The sequence below is a fragment of the Ranitomeya imitator genome, chromosome 1 (genome assembly GCF_032444005.1).
Source record: "Ranitomeya imitator isolate aRanImi1 chromosome 1, aRanImi1.pri, whole genome shotgun sequence".
Classification (NCBI taxonomy): domain Eukaryota; kingdom Metazoa; phylum Chordata; class Amphibia; order Anura; family Dendrobatidae; genus Ranitomeya; species Ranitomeya imitator.
The window spans coordinates 261,578,610-261,593,386 of record NC_091282.1 but is presented as its reverse complement, the minus strand read 5'-3'; the positions used below and the strand labels follow the sequence as shown (position 1 = coordinate 261,593,386).

The window sequence follows — 14,777 nt, the reverse complement described above, 5'->3', positions numbered from 1 at the left end:
TTGTCAAAATAAAAACATTTCGATCGGAAGTAAATTTTTTGTAAAAAAAAAAAAAATAGTTAAATGTTAATTTTTTTCCCCACATTCCAAAAATTCCTGTGAAGCACCTGAAGGGTTAATAATCTTATTGAATGTGGTTTTGAGCAAGTTGAGAGGTGCAGTTTTTAGAATGGTGTCACTTTGGGGTATTTTATATCATATAGACCCCTCAAAGTGACTTCAAATGTGATGTGGTCCTTAAAAAAATGGTTTCTGTGCCAACCCTAACCCTAACTGCAAATAATGACAAAAATAATTGTTTTGTTTTATTTTTTTTGTCTAAGGGAATGACCAAGGGGTGCTTGTTTTACTATTTTTTTAATTTTGATCACTGTGATCTGGTCTATCTCAGTGATCAAAATGAACCGATGGGAAAAATCTCCTAATGTTACCGTGTACCAGCCGGCAGATCTCGGCGGGCGCACTGCTCATGCGTCCACCATTTTCTTCCAGAAAGATAACACTGAGGGCTGGGGAATAAAGCAGGAGGGTACTGGGATGGTAGAGGTACCAGGGGGCTCGGGGGACCCCATTTCTCTCTCCTATGATATGCTAGGGGATTATTCGGTGATGGGGATGGTGAAAAGCGACCCGAATATCCCGATCATTGTTTAATGCTGATGGTCCGTTTGTACAAATGGACCTTAAACGGATATTCCCATCTCCAAAGTCCTATCCCAATATGTAGTATGTGTAGTAATAACATATTAGCAAATTCATACAATTTGAAATGTAGTATAGTTCTTCTGATTTACTATGCCTATTACCTCATATGCAGGACATTGCAGTACTTTATGAATCCATGGTTATAACCACTCATACAGTAATGGTTAGTTATTTAGCTGTGAGTGGTCATAACCATGGATACCTAAGCTATGGCAATGTCCTGCACATAGAGTGTGTGACATAACATATCAGAAGAACTGTACTACATTTCTAATTGGAGTTATTTGCTAACATTATTATTATTATTATTATTATTATTATTAAACCTTCTACATATTGGGATAGGATCTTGAAGATGAGAATACACCTTAAAATGTACAATTGTTATATTTTTGCTTGCTGACAAGACCAAAACAAAAAAAATGAGGATTTTGATATCTACAAAATTACCATGCTATCATTTTTTATCACACAGCAGAATGCCATACAGTACATTTATTAGTGAACTAGATGGTGGTCCGATTCTAATGCATCGGGTATTCTAGAATATGTATGTATGTATGTATATAGCAGCCACATAGTATGTAGCACAGGCCACGTAGTATATAGGAGTACTACGTGGCCTGTGGTATATACCATGTGGCTGCTATATACATACATACATATTGTAGAATACCCGATGCGTTACTATAGGCCACGCAGTAAATAACACAGCCCATGTAGTATATAACACAGCCCACGTAGTATGTAACACTGGCCACGTAGTATATAGCAGTCACGCAGTATATAGCAGCCACACAGTATATAACACAGCCCACGTAGTATGTAACACTGGCCACGTAGTATATAGCAGCCATGTAGTATATAACGCAGCCCACGCAGTATAGAACAGTGGCCACGTAGTACATAGCACGCAGTATAGAACACAGCCACATAGTATATAACACTGCCCACGTAGTATATAGCAGCCATGTAGTATATAACGCAGCCCACGCAGTATAGAACACAGCCCACATAGTATCTAACACTGGCCAGGTAGTATATAGCAGCCACGCGGTATCTAACACAGCCCACGTAGTATTTAGCAGTGTGGGCACCATATCCCTGTTAAAAAAAAAATGAAAATAAAAAATAGTTATATACTCACCCGCCGGGATCCAGGGTAGATCCAACGAACCTTTGGCGATGCGCGTGCGGCTGCCGACATCTTTCATTCCCAGGATGCATTGCGAAATTACCCAGATCACTTAGCGGTCTCGCGAGCTGCTCTGGAGTAATAATCTACCATATAATTGTCTAAGGGTCACTTCCGTCTCACTGTCTGTCTGTCTGTCTTTCTTTCTGTCTGTCTGTCTTTCTGTCTGTAACGGAAATCCCAAGTCGCTGATTGGTCGCGGCAAAACGGCCACGACCAATCAGCGACGGGCACAGGCCGGCGGCAAAATGGCCGCTCCTTACTCCCTGCAGTCAGTGCCCGCTCCATAATCCCCTCCAGTCAGCGCTCACAAAGGGTTTATGGCAGCGTTATCGGACCACGTTATGCCGCGGTGTAACGCACTCTGTTAACGCTGCTATTAACTCTGTGTGACCAACTTTTTACTATTGATGCTGCCTATGCAGCATCAATAGTAAAAAGATCTAATGTTAAAAATAATAAAAAAAATTAAAAAAAATCACTATATACTCACTCTCCGTCGGCCCCCCGGATCCAGCCGAGGCCTTTCCCGCTCCTCGCGACGCTCCGGTGACCGGTCCATGCATTGCGGTCTCCCGAGATGATGACGTAGCGGTCTCACGAGACCGCTACGTCATCATCTCGCGAGACCGCAATGCACTCGGGACCGGAGTGTCGCGAAGAGCATTGGTAAACGCCTCGGCTGGATCCGGTGGCCGACGGAGGGTGAGTATATAACTATTTTTTATTTTAATTTTTATTTTTACAGGGATATGGTGCCCACATTGCTATATACTATGTGGGCTGTGTTAGATACTGTATGGGCTGTTATATACTACATCTCTGTGCTATATACTATATGGGCTGTGCTATATACTACGTGGCTGTGGTATATATTAGGTGGCTGGGCAATATACTACATCGCTGTGCTATATACTACGTGGCCTGTGTTATAAATTGCATGGGCAGTGTTATATACTACGTCTCTGTGCTATATACTATGTGGCTGTGCAATATATTACATGGCTGTGCAATATATCACATGGCTGGGCAATATACTACGTGTCTGTGCTATATACTACATGGCTGCCTGTGTTATGTGGGCTGTGCTATATACTATGTGGCTGCTATATGAATACATACATATTCTAGAATACCCGATGCATTACAATCGGGCCACCATCTAGTAATATGTATATTTGTATAGTTTTTCTGCCACAATATTAAAAACACAACTTATCCATTCACTGCCTATCATCTCCCCCTCTACTTGTGTCATCTCCTTCCCCAGCTGTCATCTCTTTGCATTAATAATATGTGATAGTTTGATTTCACACCTATAGCACCTACCATGTGTGTGCACATAAATATATAGAACGCAGCCATAAATGTGAAGTAATTGAGGATAAAGTGTCAGTTATGAGAAATTATTCTTTGAGAATGAATGGAATGATCGTCAAGCAATTATCTGCTTCAGGTTTTATCAGTTTTGCTTCATAAAATTTGTTTGCACAAAATGAAAACTTGTGAGAAACAATAATTTAACCATTTCAGTATAGTCTTAGCAGTGGAGACTCTGCTTTTTGGGACTCATTGCAAAATCTTCAACAGGGCCCCAAGTATCATGAGTATTTAACCCTTTCACAACATATTTACGTCATATGTCTTGTCCCTGACCTTAATGAAAGCTCCGGCGCTGAGCCTGAATCTGTCCCTGCACATGACAGCTTATTTAACCAGCCATCATGGGCAGTTAACAGCTACAGGTGCATCAGAGCTCCACCCACGGTTGTTAACCAGTTAAATCCCATTGTCAATCTATGACAGCGGGATTTAACATGCGCCAGGAGGAAGCGCATTACAAATCCTACCCATTAGTGCCCACAAGATCGTGACTCATCGATGGGTTGCCATGATAGCTGCGGGTCTAGAGAAACCCACATGCCTTTCATTGTGAATCTCCTGTGAATGCCAGCTCGTTGCCGGCCTTCTTAGATTATGATTTTTGATATACAGTACATAGTGCTATGTATAGAACAGGCGATCATCCGATCGCAGCTTCAAGTCTCCAAAGGGGACTATTAAACAAAATAAAAATTTTTTTTAACAGATATGAAAAATTTTAAACCCCCCCCCCCCCATTTGCCCCATTGAAAATAAAACAATAAAAAATGCACATATTTGGCATCACCGTGTTCAGAAATGTGCGATCTATCAAAATTTATCAGCACGGTAAACTATTATGTTTTTTGGATACCACAACATTGCAATAACAGGTGATTAAAAGATCATATCTACCCCAAAATAGTATCAATAAAACCGTCAGATCAGGGCACAAAAAAAAGCCATCACCCAGCCCCAGGTCCTGAAAAATGAAAACGTTAATAGCCTCTGAAAATTGCGACAAACTCAAAAATGTTTAATCATGCAAATCTTGGAATTTTTTTCAACAACTGTTTCAGTTGGATGTTTGCCTGAGGACGCACATTCAGCTGAAACGTATTGCGGCGCAGAGACCCCCCAGGTACCTGCACTGCAGTACATGCTACCAGCCATCAGTGGTTGGCACTTGGTATAGAAGAGGACTCTGCATGTTGAGGAAGTTTGGGAAGGTGAGAAGAATATTTTTAATGTGCTAGAGAACAGCAACAGAATGAGGACATTACTACAAGATGGGCACAGAAGCTGGGACATTATACCAGGATGAGACTCAGGATGGGGGACATATATTAATGGAAGGGGTGCATGATATTTGACATTATTACTGCAAGGGGCCCAGGACGGAGGACACTATACAGTAAAGGACCCAGGATTGGTGACATTTTTTTTCCAGGACGGAGGACCTTATTACATTATAGGGGGGCAACACATATGTCTTTATCAGATGTAGAATGCCAAAATGGCTAAGTAATCTGACCAACATGTTAGTGGGGGCCCAGGTCCCATGCCCATCAGGCTCTAGCTACGCCACAGGCTGTTGTCTTCATGCATTCAGGCTTTCACGCATCCAGGGCTGAAAGAAAAGACAATGCTATGCCTCCTAATGTGGATCCATGCCTTAGGTTCCAACAGAGATTTTCCTGCCCCAATCCACATTAGACAACTTAAATTGCTTACAGTTTCAAAAACTATACAAGACAACTCATGGACCATTGATATTTTTATTACCTGTTTTTGATACCTGCTCCTTGAATGTCCTTTTTGACATGTATGTTTTTTTTATTTTCAGCAAGTATGCAAACTTTATATGTAATGTACTAAATAAATTATGATCAATAATTATTTTGGACTTTTATAACCAATTACTACAGCTTACAATAGTCAGTGCCTCTAGAAAAAGAACAGTTAACTAAGGATCTATTCTAAGGTTTCTATTCAACTGTTTTTGACATGAGAATTTCACCAATAAATAGGAGCTGCCTTCTTGATGATTTATGATGGGATATTTGACATTTCATGTACTACATGACCATGAAAATAAAAAACCTCTTTGTCACATCTACATATTACATATACATGGATTACCATGTAGATGGCCACTAACCCTATTTACAAGTCTTCACTCTCTTGGAAAATTTTCTTTGCATTAATTTATTTACTATAGTATCAGTGAAGTAAAGCCCTTATGTTCATTGATAATACTTATATTATAGCAGCAACTAAACAAAAAGCCTTTCCCCAAAATTTATCACAAAGCTGGAAACACACAATTTCATAGAATATCGAGTCTATAACAGAACATTTTCAGTTCCGAGTCCCAGAGGATATTTTTTCTGTCATGAATTCCCTCCTCCTAGTATGTGACAAACCTAGATTTTGTCTTCAGGAGTGGTGATATGGCTACTGTCATGCTACGTTTGTGCTTCTTCTCCTGTTCCATTGGATGCTTTCGTCTAAAGACGAAAGCCTGAAGGAGCCATTAACTTACAGGCAGAAAGTCTGAAACTTCCATCATTGTCAGTCTTTTATGCTGAGGTGGCTCAGTGGTTAGTACTGCAGCTTTGCAGCTCAGGGGCCTGGGCTCAAATAAAACCAAGGACAACATCTGCAAGGAGTTTGTATGTTCTCCCCGTGTTTGTGTGGGTTTCCTTCAGGTTCTCCAGTTTCCTCCCACAGTCCAAAGACATACTGATAGGAAAATTAGATTGTGAGCCCCAATGGTGACAGTGATGATGTCTATAAAGCATTGTGAAAGTTACTGCACTATATAAGTGAGTAAAATAAATAAATACAATCACCTGCTTTGCTATTGTGTTCATGATGAGATGGACACTAGAAATGAGCAGATCAGACAAAATTCGAATATGCTGTTTGCGGGTTTTCCCACGCAAAATTTGATTTGTGGATAAATGATTCTCCATGAATTTAATCTCTACAGATCCAGATAATAATAAATGCAATATACAAAAAATTTAAATCATCCTTATATACAGCAATAGGATTAGTAATGGAGAGGTGTCTTATAGACGCCTCTCCATTACTAAGCCGTAGGCTTGATGTCACCACACAATACAAAGGTGACATCAACCCCACAAATATGAATCTCACTTGCCACTGTCACAGGGCAAGTGGGAAGAGTAAGTAAAAGCGCCAGAATTGGCGCATCTAATTGATGTGCCTTTTCTGGGTGGCTATGCGCTGCTAGTTTTGGGCTGGGGGGGACAATATTCATGGCCTCTCAGCTGTCTGCATTAGATTGGCTGGTTGACAAAAATGGGGGGATCCCACATAGTTTTTTTAAAATTATTTATTTAAATAATTTAAAAATGTGGCATGGGGACCCCTCTATTCTTGACTACCAACCTTGTTATAGCTGATAGTTAAGGGATGCAGCCCACAGCTGTCAGTTTTGCCTGGCTGATTATTAAAAATACAGTGGTGCACCATGCCATTTTTTTTATTATTTATTGATTAATTGATAGCGAAGGCTGCGGCTTATGAATATTCCAATCAGCTGTTCTTGCTGTTATAAGTTGACTACAACTCTCATCATTGTCCTCTGTTAGTGCTGATGACAGTGTGAACAGGGGAGAATGAGGAGAGCTGTCTTCAGCACAACCATACCGCTGCTTCCCAGGTGCCGGTACGTGTGATACTGATGTGGCACACGTGCGGCACATGGTTGCCACACGTATACCACAAGTATTACACAAACACGGACACTGATATCTCCGGTACTGGTTTTTCCAGTACAGGAAATATCAGGAAGTGTGAAAGAGCCCTTAGACTGTTGGAAGGAAGATGAGATTTGGCTACTCCACATTACTTTATTTGTAAGACAAATGATAACTAGGCCAGTATTAGGCAGTTAAAATTCCACATTTTAACATATTAACACAACTATTGTAGCTACAAAAATTGGACCTGGAGTGTTCAATGATAATTTCAATTTGGCTGGACAGACCTACTGGGGTCCAGGTTTGTGCAGACAATATACATGCTGAAGTGCCACCTGTACCATACAAATCTGATACCAGTCCCAGGATGCTCGCTTTTGTTTAGAATACTACTATATTTTCTTTCCTTGGGCTATTTTAATTTGTATCTCACTATCTATTTGGTAAAAATATGTACAGAACAGTTGATATCTTTACACAGAAGGTTTTCAGACTAAAGACTGATAACAATTGCTTAGTAGAAAACATCTGATAATTTAATAATCTATAGGGATTTTACATAGACTATTTAATTGCTTTCTCCACTGAAAGCTGAATATTTATAACAGCTCTTTAAGACTTTCCATTGTTTTCAGCAGCCTTAAATTGACTAGATAGAGTAAACTGCAAAGTAATTATACAAAGATCCATAACTCCTACAAGTGCTTTGTCTCCTATCTGCCATTGCCAAAAAAACCGACTGTGAGGGCACTTCTCTAGAATTTACCTCCCACACATAGTTCCCATTGTTAAGATTTATAGCTCCGCAGCAACGCTACATGAGAGAAATACCCAGAAACGAAAAGCTGAAAAGAGGCAGCATATGCGTTTTCTGTTCTGTCACATCTGATCATGAGCTTGTAATTTTCAATGAAAAGTAGCATTTGGTTAATGGGATAAGTTTATATGAACCAAGATTATGGTAATGAGTTACGTGAGAGCCGAAGGGCGGAAAAGTAGACTAAATAGTGGTTGAGAAATCCAGCAGTATATTATTGTGATATCCTCATATACAGAGGCATGCAACTGGATTAAAAGATAAAAAAAATACAATGATATTTATAATATAATGTATATGTGTGCACACAGATATATATATATATATATATATATATACACATATATATATATATATATATATATATATATATATATATATATACAGTAGATAGATAGATAGATAGATAGTTCTCTACATGGCTCCTGAATTGTACTGGACCTTACTGTGCATTCATATGTCTTCAATTTCCTACATAATCATAGAAAAGTTTATTTTTAAGAACTAAACCATGTTCTGTTGGACACCGTATTCTAGAGGTCTCAAAAGTGTTCCATGATATGTAGGCACTGTACAGCGCCATTGCTTATTACTCTAAAGTACAGAACTGTAGTGTAGAAATGCAGTGCTAGAGAAACATATTATCAATATCATGGATGGCAAGAAGAACAAACAAATATACTTTAGAACCAAACAAGCCAGATATGTCAGTCGAAGCAAAGATCACCAAGCTACGACTTGCCTACTTTGGACTCATTGTGCGAAGAGAGCAATCACTGGAGAAGGACATCATGGTCAGAAGAATAGAAGAAACAAGGCAAAGAGGAAGAACAGCAACCTGATAGCTTAATACTATCAAGGTAACGGAGGAGAAGACCCTGGAAGACCTATGTAGGCGTCCAAAGATCGATCTTCCTACAGATCATCCATCCATCAAGATCGAGCCGAAGACTGTTAAATAAATTAAATACAGAACCTTAGGGACTGTGTGAACCTCTACATAGGTCCAGGATGCCTTAGTTATGCATGTGGGCATCAATTATTAGGTATTACTTAAAATAATGTGCAATCATTGTTCATTTCTTTATAGCGTACGTAGTTAAAGTTGAGTTTTGTTAACATTAGCTTATCACCACAGAATAGGTTGATGGCAGAATGCACTACAGGTTTAATCGTGGCAATAGATGCTAGAAAATATAAGAATGTTTAACCCCTTAATCCCATATGACGTACTATCCCGTCGAGGTGGGGTGGCCTTAATTCCCACCGACGGGATAGTACGTCATAGCGATCGGCCGCGCTCACGGGGGGAGCGCGGCCGATCGCGGCCGGGTGTCAGCTGGTCACATGACTCTGTGGACCAAAATATGCAAAAATTATAGGTCTCAAAATGTGGAGACGCAAAAACTTTTTTGCTATAAAAAGCTTTTAGTGTGTGACGGCTGCCAATCATAAAAATCCGATATAAAAAACGCTATAAAAGTAAATCAAACCCCCCTTCATCACCCCCTTAGTTAGGCTAGGTTCACATTGCGTTAATGGGTTAACGCTAACGGACAGCGTTGCACGGCGAAAATGTCGCAATTAACGCCGTGCAATGGGTCCGTTAGCGCACCCATTGACAGCAATGTGATTTTCGGGTGTAGCGCATCGCTAGAGCGTGCCATTTTCGGCTCGCGCTAGCAAGGTGCCATTCTTTTGTGGCGCGCCTCAGACACTGCTTGCAGCGTCCACGGCGCGCCCGAGGTCCAATCCCCGATCTTCCAGAGCAGGGACGTTAATGCGACCACTAAACGCGACACCTAAAAAGACATTGCGTTAGCGCAATCTACTAGCGCTAGCGCTAAACGGATTGCCCTAACGCAATGTGAACCTAGCCTTAGGGAAAAATAATAAAATTTAAAAAAATGTATTTATTTCCTTTTTCCCATTAGGGTTAGGGCTAGGGTTAGGGTTAGGGTTAGGGCTAGGGTTAGGGTTTGGATTACATTTACGGTTGGGATTAGGGTTGCGATTAGGGGAATGTCAGGGTTAGGTGTGTGGTTAGGGTTATAGTTGGGATTAGGGTTAGGGGTGCGTTTGGATTAGGGTTTCAGGTAGAATTGGGGAGTTTCCACTGTTTAGGCATATCAGGGGCTCTCCAAACGCGACATGGCGTCCGATCTCAATTCCAGCCAGTTCTGCATTGAAAAAGTAAAACAGTGCTCCTTCACTTCCGAGCTCTCCCGTGCGCCCAAACAGGGGTTTACCCAAACAAATGGGGTATCGGCATACTCGAGACAAATTGGACAACAACTTTTTGGGACCAAGTTCTATTGTTATCCTTGGGAAAATAAAAATTTGGGGGGCTAAAAATCATTTCGGCTCTGCATTGTAAACTGTAGTGAAACACTTTGGGGTTCAAAGTTTTCACAACACATTTAGATAAGTTCCTTGGGAGGTCTAGTTTCTAATATGGGGTCACTTGTGAGAGGTTTGTACTGTTTGGGTACATCAGGGGCTCTGCAAATGCAACGTGACGCCTGCAGACCAATCCATTTAAGTCTGCATTCCAAATGGCGCTCCTTCCCTTCCGAGCTCTGCCATGCGCCCAAACAGTGGTTCCCCCCCACATATTGGGTATCAGCGTACTCAGGACAAATTGGACAACAACTTTTGGGGTCCAATTTATTCTGTTACCCTTGTGAAAATACAAAACTGGGGGCTAAAAAATAATTTTTGCAAAAAAAAAATTATTTTCACGGCTCTGCGTTATAAACTGTAGTGAAACACTTGGGGGTTCAAAGCTCTCAAAACACATCTAGATAAGTTCCTTAGGGGGTCTAGTTTCCAAAATGGTGTCACTTGTGGGGGGTTTTAATGTTTAGGCACATCAGGGGCTCTCCAAACCAACATGGCGTCCCATCTTAATTCCAGTCAATTTTTCATTGAAAAGTCAAATGGCGCTCCTTCCCTTCCGAGCTCTGCTATGCGCCAAAAAAGTGGTTTACCCCCACATATGGGGTATTGTCGCACTCAGGACAAATTGCACAACAACTTTTGTGGCCTAATTTCTTCTCTTACCCATGGGAAAATAAAAAATTGGGGGCGAAAAGATCATTTTTGTGAAAAAATATGATTTTTTTATTTTTATGGCTCTGCATTATAAACTTCTGTGAAGCACTTGTTGGGTCAAAGTGCTCACCACACATCTAGATAAGTTCCTTAGGGTGTCTACTTTCCAAAATGGTGTCACTTGTGGGGGGTTTCAATGTTTAGGCACATGAGTGTTGTGAATTCTGTGGCAGAGCTCCCTCCTGTGGTCACAAGTGGTACTTCGGCTGATTCTCTCTGTAAGCTTCCGTTGGTGGAGGGAAGTGGTACTGCGGCTTCTGAGTTTCCTCCCTCAGGTGATGTGGTGAGGTCGTTAGGTGCTGCTCTACTTAACTCCACCTAGTGCTTTGATCCTGGCTTCCTGTCAATGTTCCAGTATTGGACTTGTTTTCCTCCTGGATCGTTCCTGTGGCCTGCTGCTCTGCATAGCTAAGTTTTCCTTTGCTATTTTGTTTGCTTTTCTTCTTTCCAGCTTATCTATTTGTTTGCTGGAAGCTCTGGGACGCAGAGGGTGTACCTCCGTGCCGTTAGTTTGGTACGGAGGGTCTTTTTGCCCCCTTTGCGTGGTTTTTAGGGTTTTGTGTTGATCGCATAGTTATCTTTCCTATCCTCGCTCTGTTCAGAAAGTCGGGCCTCACTTTGCTAAATCTATTTCATCTCTACATTTGTCTTTTCATCTTACTCACAGTCATTATATGTGGGGGGCTGCCTTTTCCTTTGGGGTATTTCTCTGAGGCAAGGTAGGCTTATTTTCTTTCTTCAGGCTAGCTAGTTTCTCAGGCTGTGCCGAGTTGCATAGGTAGCGTTAGGCGCAATCCACGGCTGCCTCTAGTGTTGTTGGATAGGATTAGGGATTGCGGTCAACAGAGTTCCCACGTCTCAGAGCTCGTTCTATGTTTTTGGATTATTGTCAGATCACTGTATGTGCTCTGACCTCTATGTTCACTGTGGTACTGAATTGCATTAATCATAACACTACAGGAAGCCTAAAGTACTAATGATTCTCAATAGAGGGAAAAAAGAAGTTCTGAGACCATTTTTTTTCTCTGCACTGTGTTTTGCTTTTTTTTTCCCCTAGACATTTGGGTGGTTCAGGACACAGGTGTAGCAATGGACATTAGAAGTCTGTCTTCATGTATGGATCTGCTCTCGGCAAGAGTACAAAAGATTCAAGACACTATTGATCAGAAATCTATGTTAGAACCAAGAATTCCTATTCCTGATTTGTTTTTTGGTGATAGAACTAAGTTTCTGAGTTTCAAAAATAATTGTAAACTATTTCTGGCCTTGAAACCTCGCTCCTCTGGTGATCCAGTTCAACAGGTTTTGATCATTATTTATTTTTTGCGTGGCGACTCTCAGGACTGGGCATTTTCTCTTGCGCCAGGAGATCCTGCATTAAGTAATATCGATGCGTTTTTCCTGGCGCTCGGATTGCTGTACGATGAGCCTAATTCTGTGGTTCAGGCAGAAAAAAATTTGCTGCCTCTTTGTCAGGGTCAGGATGAGATAGAGGTATATTGTCAGAAATTTAGAAAGTGGTCCGTGCTCACTCAATGGAATGAATCTGCACTGGCAGCTATATTCAGAAAGGGTCTCTCTGAAGCCCTTAAGGATGTCATGGTGGGATTTCCTATGCCTGCTGGTTTGAATGAGTCTATGTCTTTGGCCATTCAGATTGGTCGACGCTTGCGTGAGCGTAAATCTGTGCACCATTTGGCGGTATTACCTGAGCTTAAACCTGAGCCTATGCAGTGCGATAGGACTTTGACCAGAGTTGAACGGCAAGAACACAGACGTCTGAATGGGCTGTGTTTCTACTGTGGTGATTCCACTCATGCTATCTCTGATTGTCCTAAGCGCACTAAGCGGTTCACTAGGTTTGCCACCATTGGTACAGTACAGTCAAAATTTCTTCTGTCCGTTACCTTGATCTGCTCTTTGTCATCGTATTCTGTCATGGCATTTGTGGATTCAGGCGCTTCCCTGAATTTGATGGACTTGGAGTATGCTAAGCATTGTGGGTTTTTCTTGGAGCCCTTGCAGTGTCCTATTCCATTGAGAGGAATTGATGCTACGCCTTTGGCCAAGAATAAGCCTCAGTACTGGACCCAGCTGACCATGTGCATGGCTCCTGCACATCAGGAGGTTATTCGCTTTCTGGTGTTGCATAATCTGCATGATGTGGTCGTGTTGGGGTTGCCATGGCTACAAGTCCATAATCCAGTATTAGATTGGAAATCCATGTCGGTGTCCAGCTGGGATTGTCAGGGGGTACATGGTGATGTTCCATTTCTGTCAATTTCGTCATCCACCCCTTCTGAGGTTCCAGAGTTCTTGTCTGATTACCGGGATGTATTTGATGAGCCCAAGTCCGATGCCCTACCTCCGCATAGGGATTGTGATTGTGCTATCAATTTGATTCCTGGTAGTAAGTTCCCAAAAGGCCGATTGTTTAATTTATCTGTGCCAGAGCACGCCGCTATGCGCAGTTATGTGAAGGAGTCCCTGGAGAAGGGGCATATTCGGCCGTCGTCATCGCCATTGGGAGCAGGGTTCTTTTTTGTAGCCAAGAAGGATGGTTCGCTGAGACCTTGTATAGATTACCGCCTTCTAAATAAGATCACGGTTAAATTTCAGTACCCCTTGCCGTTGTTATCTGATTTGTTTGCTCGGATTAAGGGGGCTAGTTGGTTCACCAAGATAGATCTTCGTGGTGCGTATAATCTTGTGCGAATTAAGCGAGGCGATGAATGGAAAACTGCATTTAATACGCCCGAGGGTCATTTTGAGTATCTAGTAATGCCATTCGGACTTGCCAATGCTCCATCAGTGTTTCAGTCCTTTATGCATGACATCTTCCGAGAGTACCTGGATAAATTCCTGATTGTGTACTTGGATGACATTTTGATCTTCTCGGATGATTGGGAGTCTCATGTGAAGCAGGTCAGAACGGTTTTTCAGGTCCTGCGTGCTAATTCTTTGTTTGTGAAGGGATCAAAGTGTCTCTTTGGTGTGCAGAAGGTTTCATTTTTGGGGTTCATCTTTTCCCCTTCTACTATCGAGATGGATCCTGTTAAGGTCCAAGCCATCCATGATTGGACTCAGCCGACATCTCTGAAAAGTCTGCAAAAGTTCCTGGGCTTTGCTAATTTTTATCGTCGCTTCATCTGCAATTTTTCTAGTATTGCTAAACCATTGACCGATTTGACCAAGAAGGGTGCTGATGTGGTCAATTGGTCTTCTGCTGCTGTGGAAGCTTTTCAGGAGTTGAAGCGTCGTTTTTCTTCTGCCCCTGTGTTGTGTCAACCAGATGTTTCGCTTCCGTTCCAGGTCGAGGTTGATGCTTCTGAGATTGGAGCAGGGGCTGTTTTGTCACAGAGAGGTTCTGATTGCTCAGTGATGAAACCGTGCGCCTTCTTTTCCAGGAAGTTTTCGCCTGCTGAGCGAAATTATGATGTGGGCAACCGAGAGTTGCTGGCCATGAAGTGGGCATTCGAGGAGTGGCGTCATTGGCTTGAAGGAGCTAAGCATCGCGTGGTGGTCTTGACTGATCATAAGAACTTGACTTATCTCGAGTCCGCCAAGCGGTTGAATCCTAGACAGGCTCGTTGGTCGTTGTTTTTTGCCCGTTTTGACTTTGTGATTTCATACCTTCCGGGCTCTAAAAATGTGAAGGCGGATGCTCTGTCTAGGAGTTTTGTACCCGACTCTCCGGGTGTATCTGAGCCGGTTGGTATCCTTAAAGAGGGAGTAATTGTGTCTGCCATCTCCCCTGATTTGCGGCGGGTTCTGCAAAAATTTCAGGCTAATAAACCTGATCGTTGTCCAGCGGAGAAACTGTTTGTCCCTGATAGGTGGACGAATAAAG

General features: G+C 41.9%; 1 protein-coding gene across 1 annotated transcript in view; it reads right to left on the bottom strand.

Moving 5' to 3' along the window:
- Nucleotides 1-14,777, bottom strand: part of TMEM132B (transmembrane protein 132B) — a 1,045,283-nt gene that overhangs the window by 463,456 nt on the left and 567,050 nt on the right. The window lies entirely within an intron of this gene.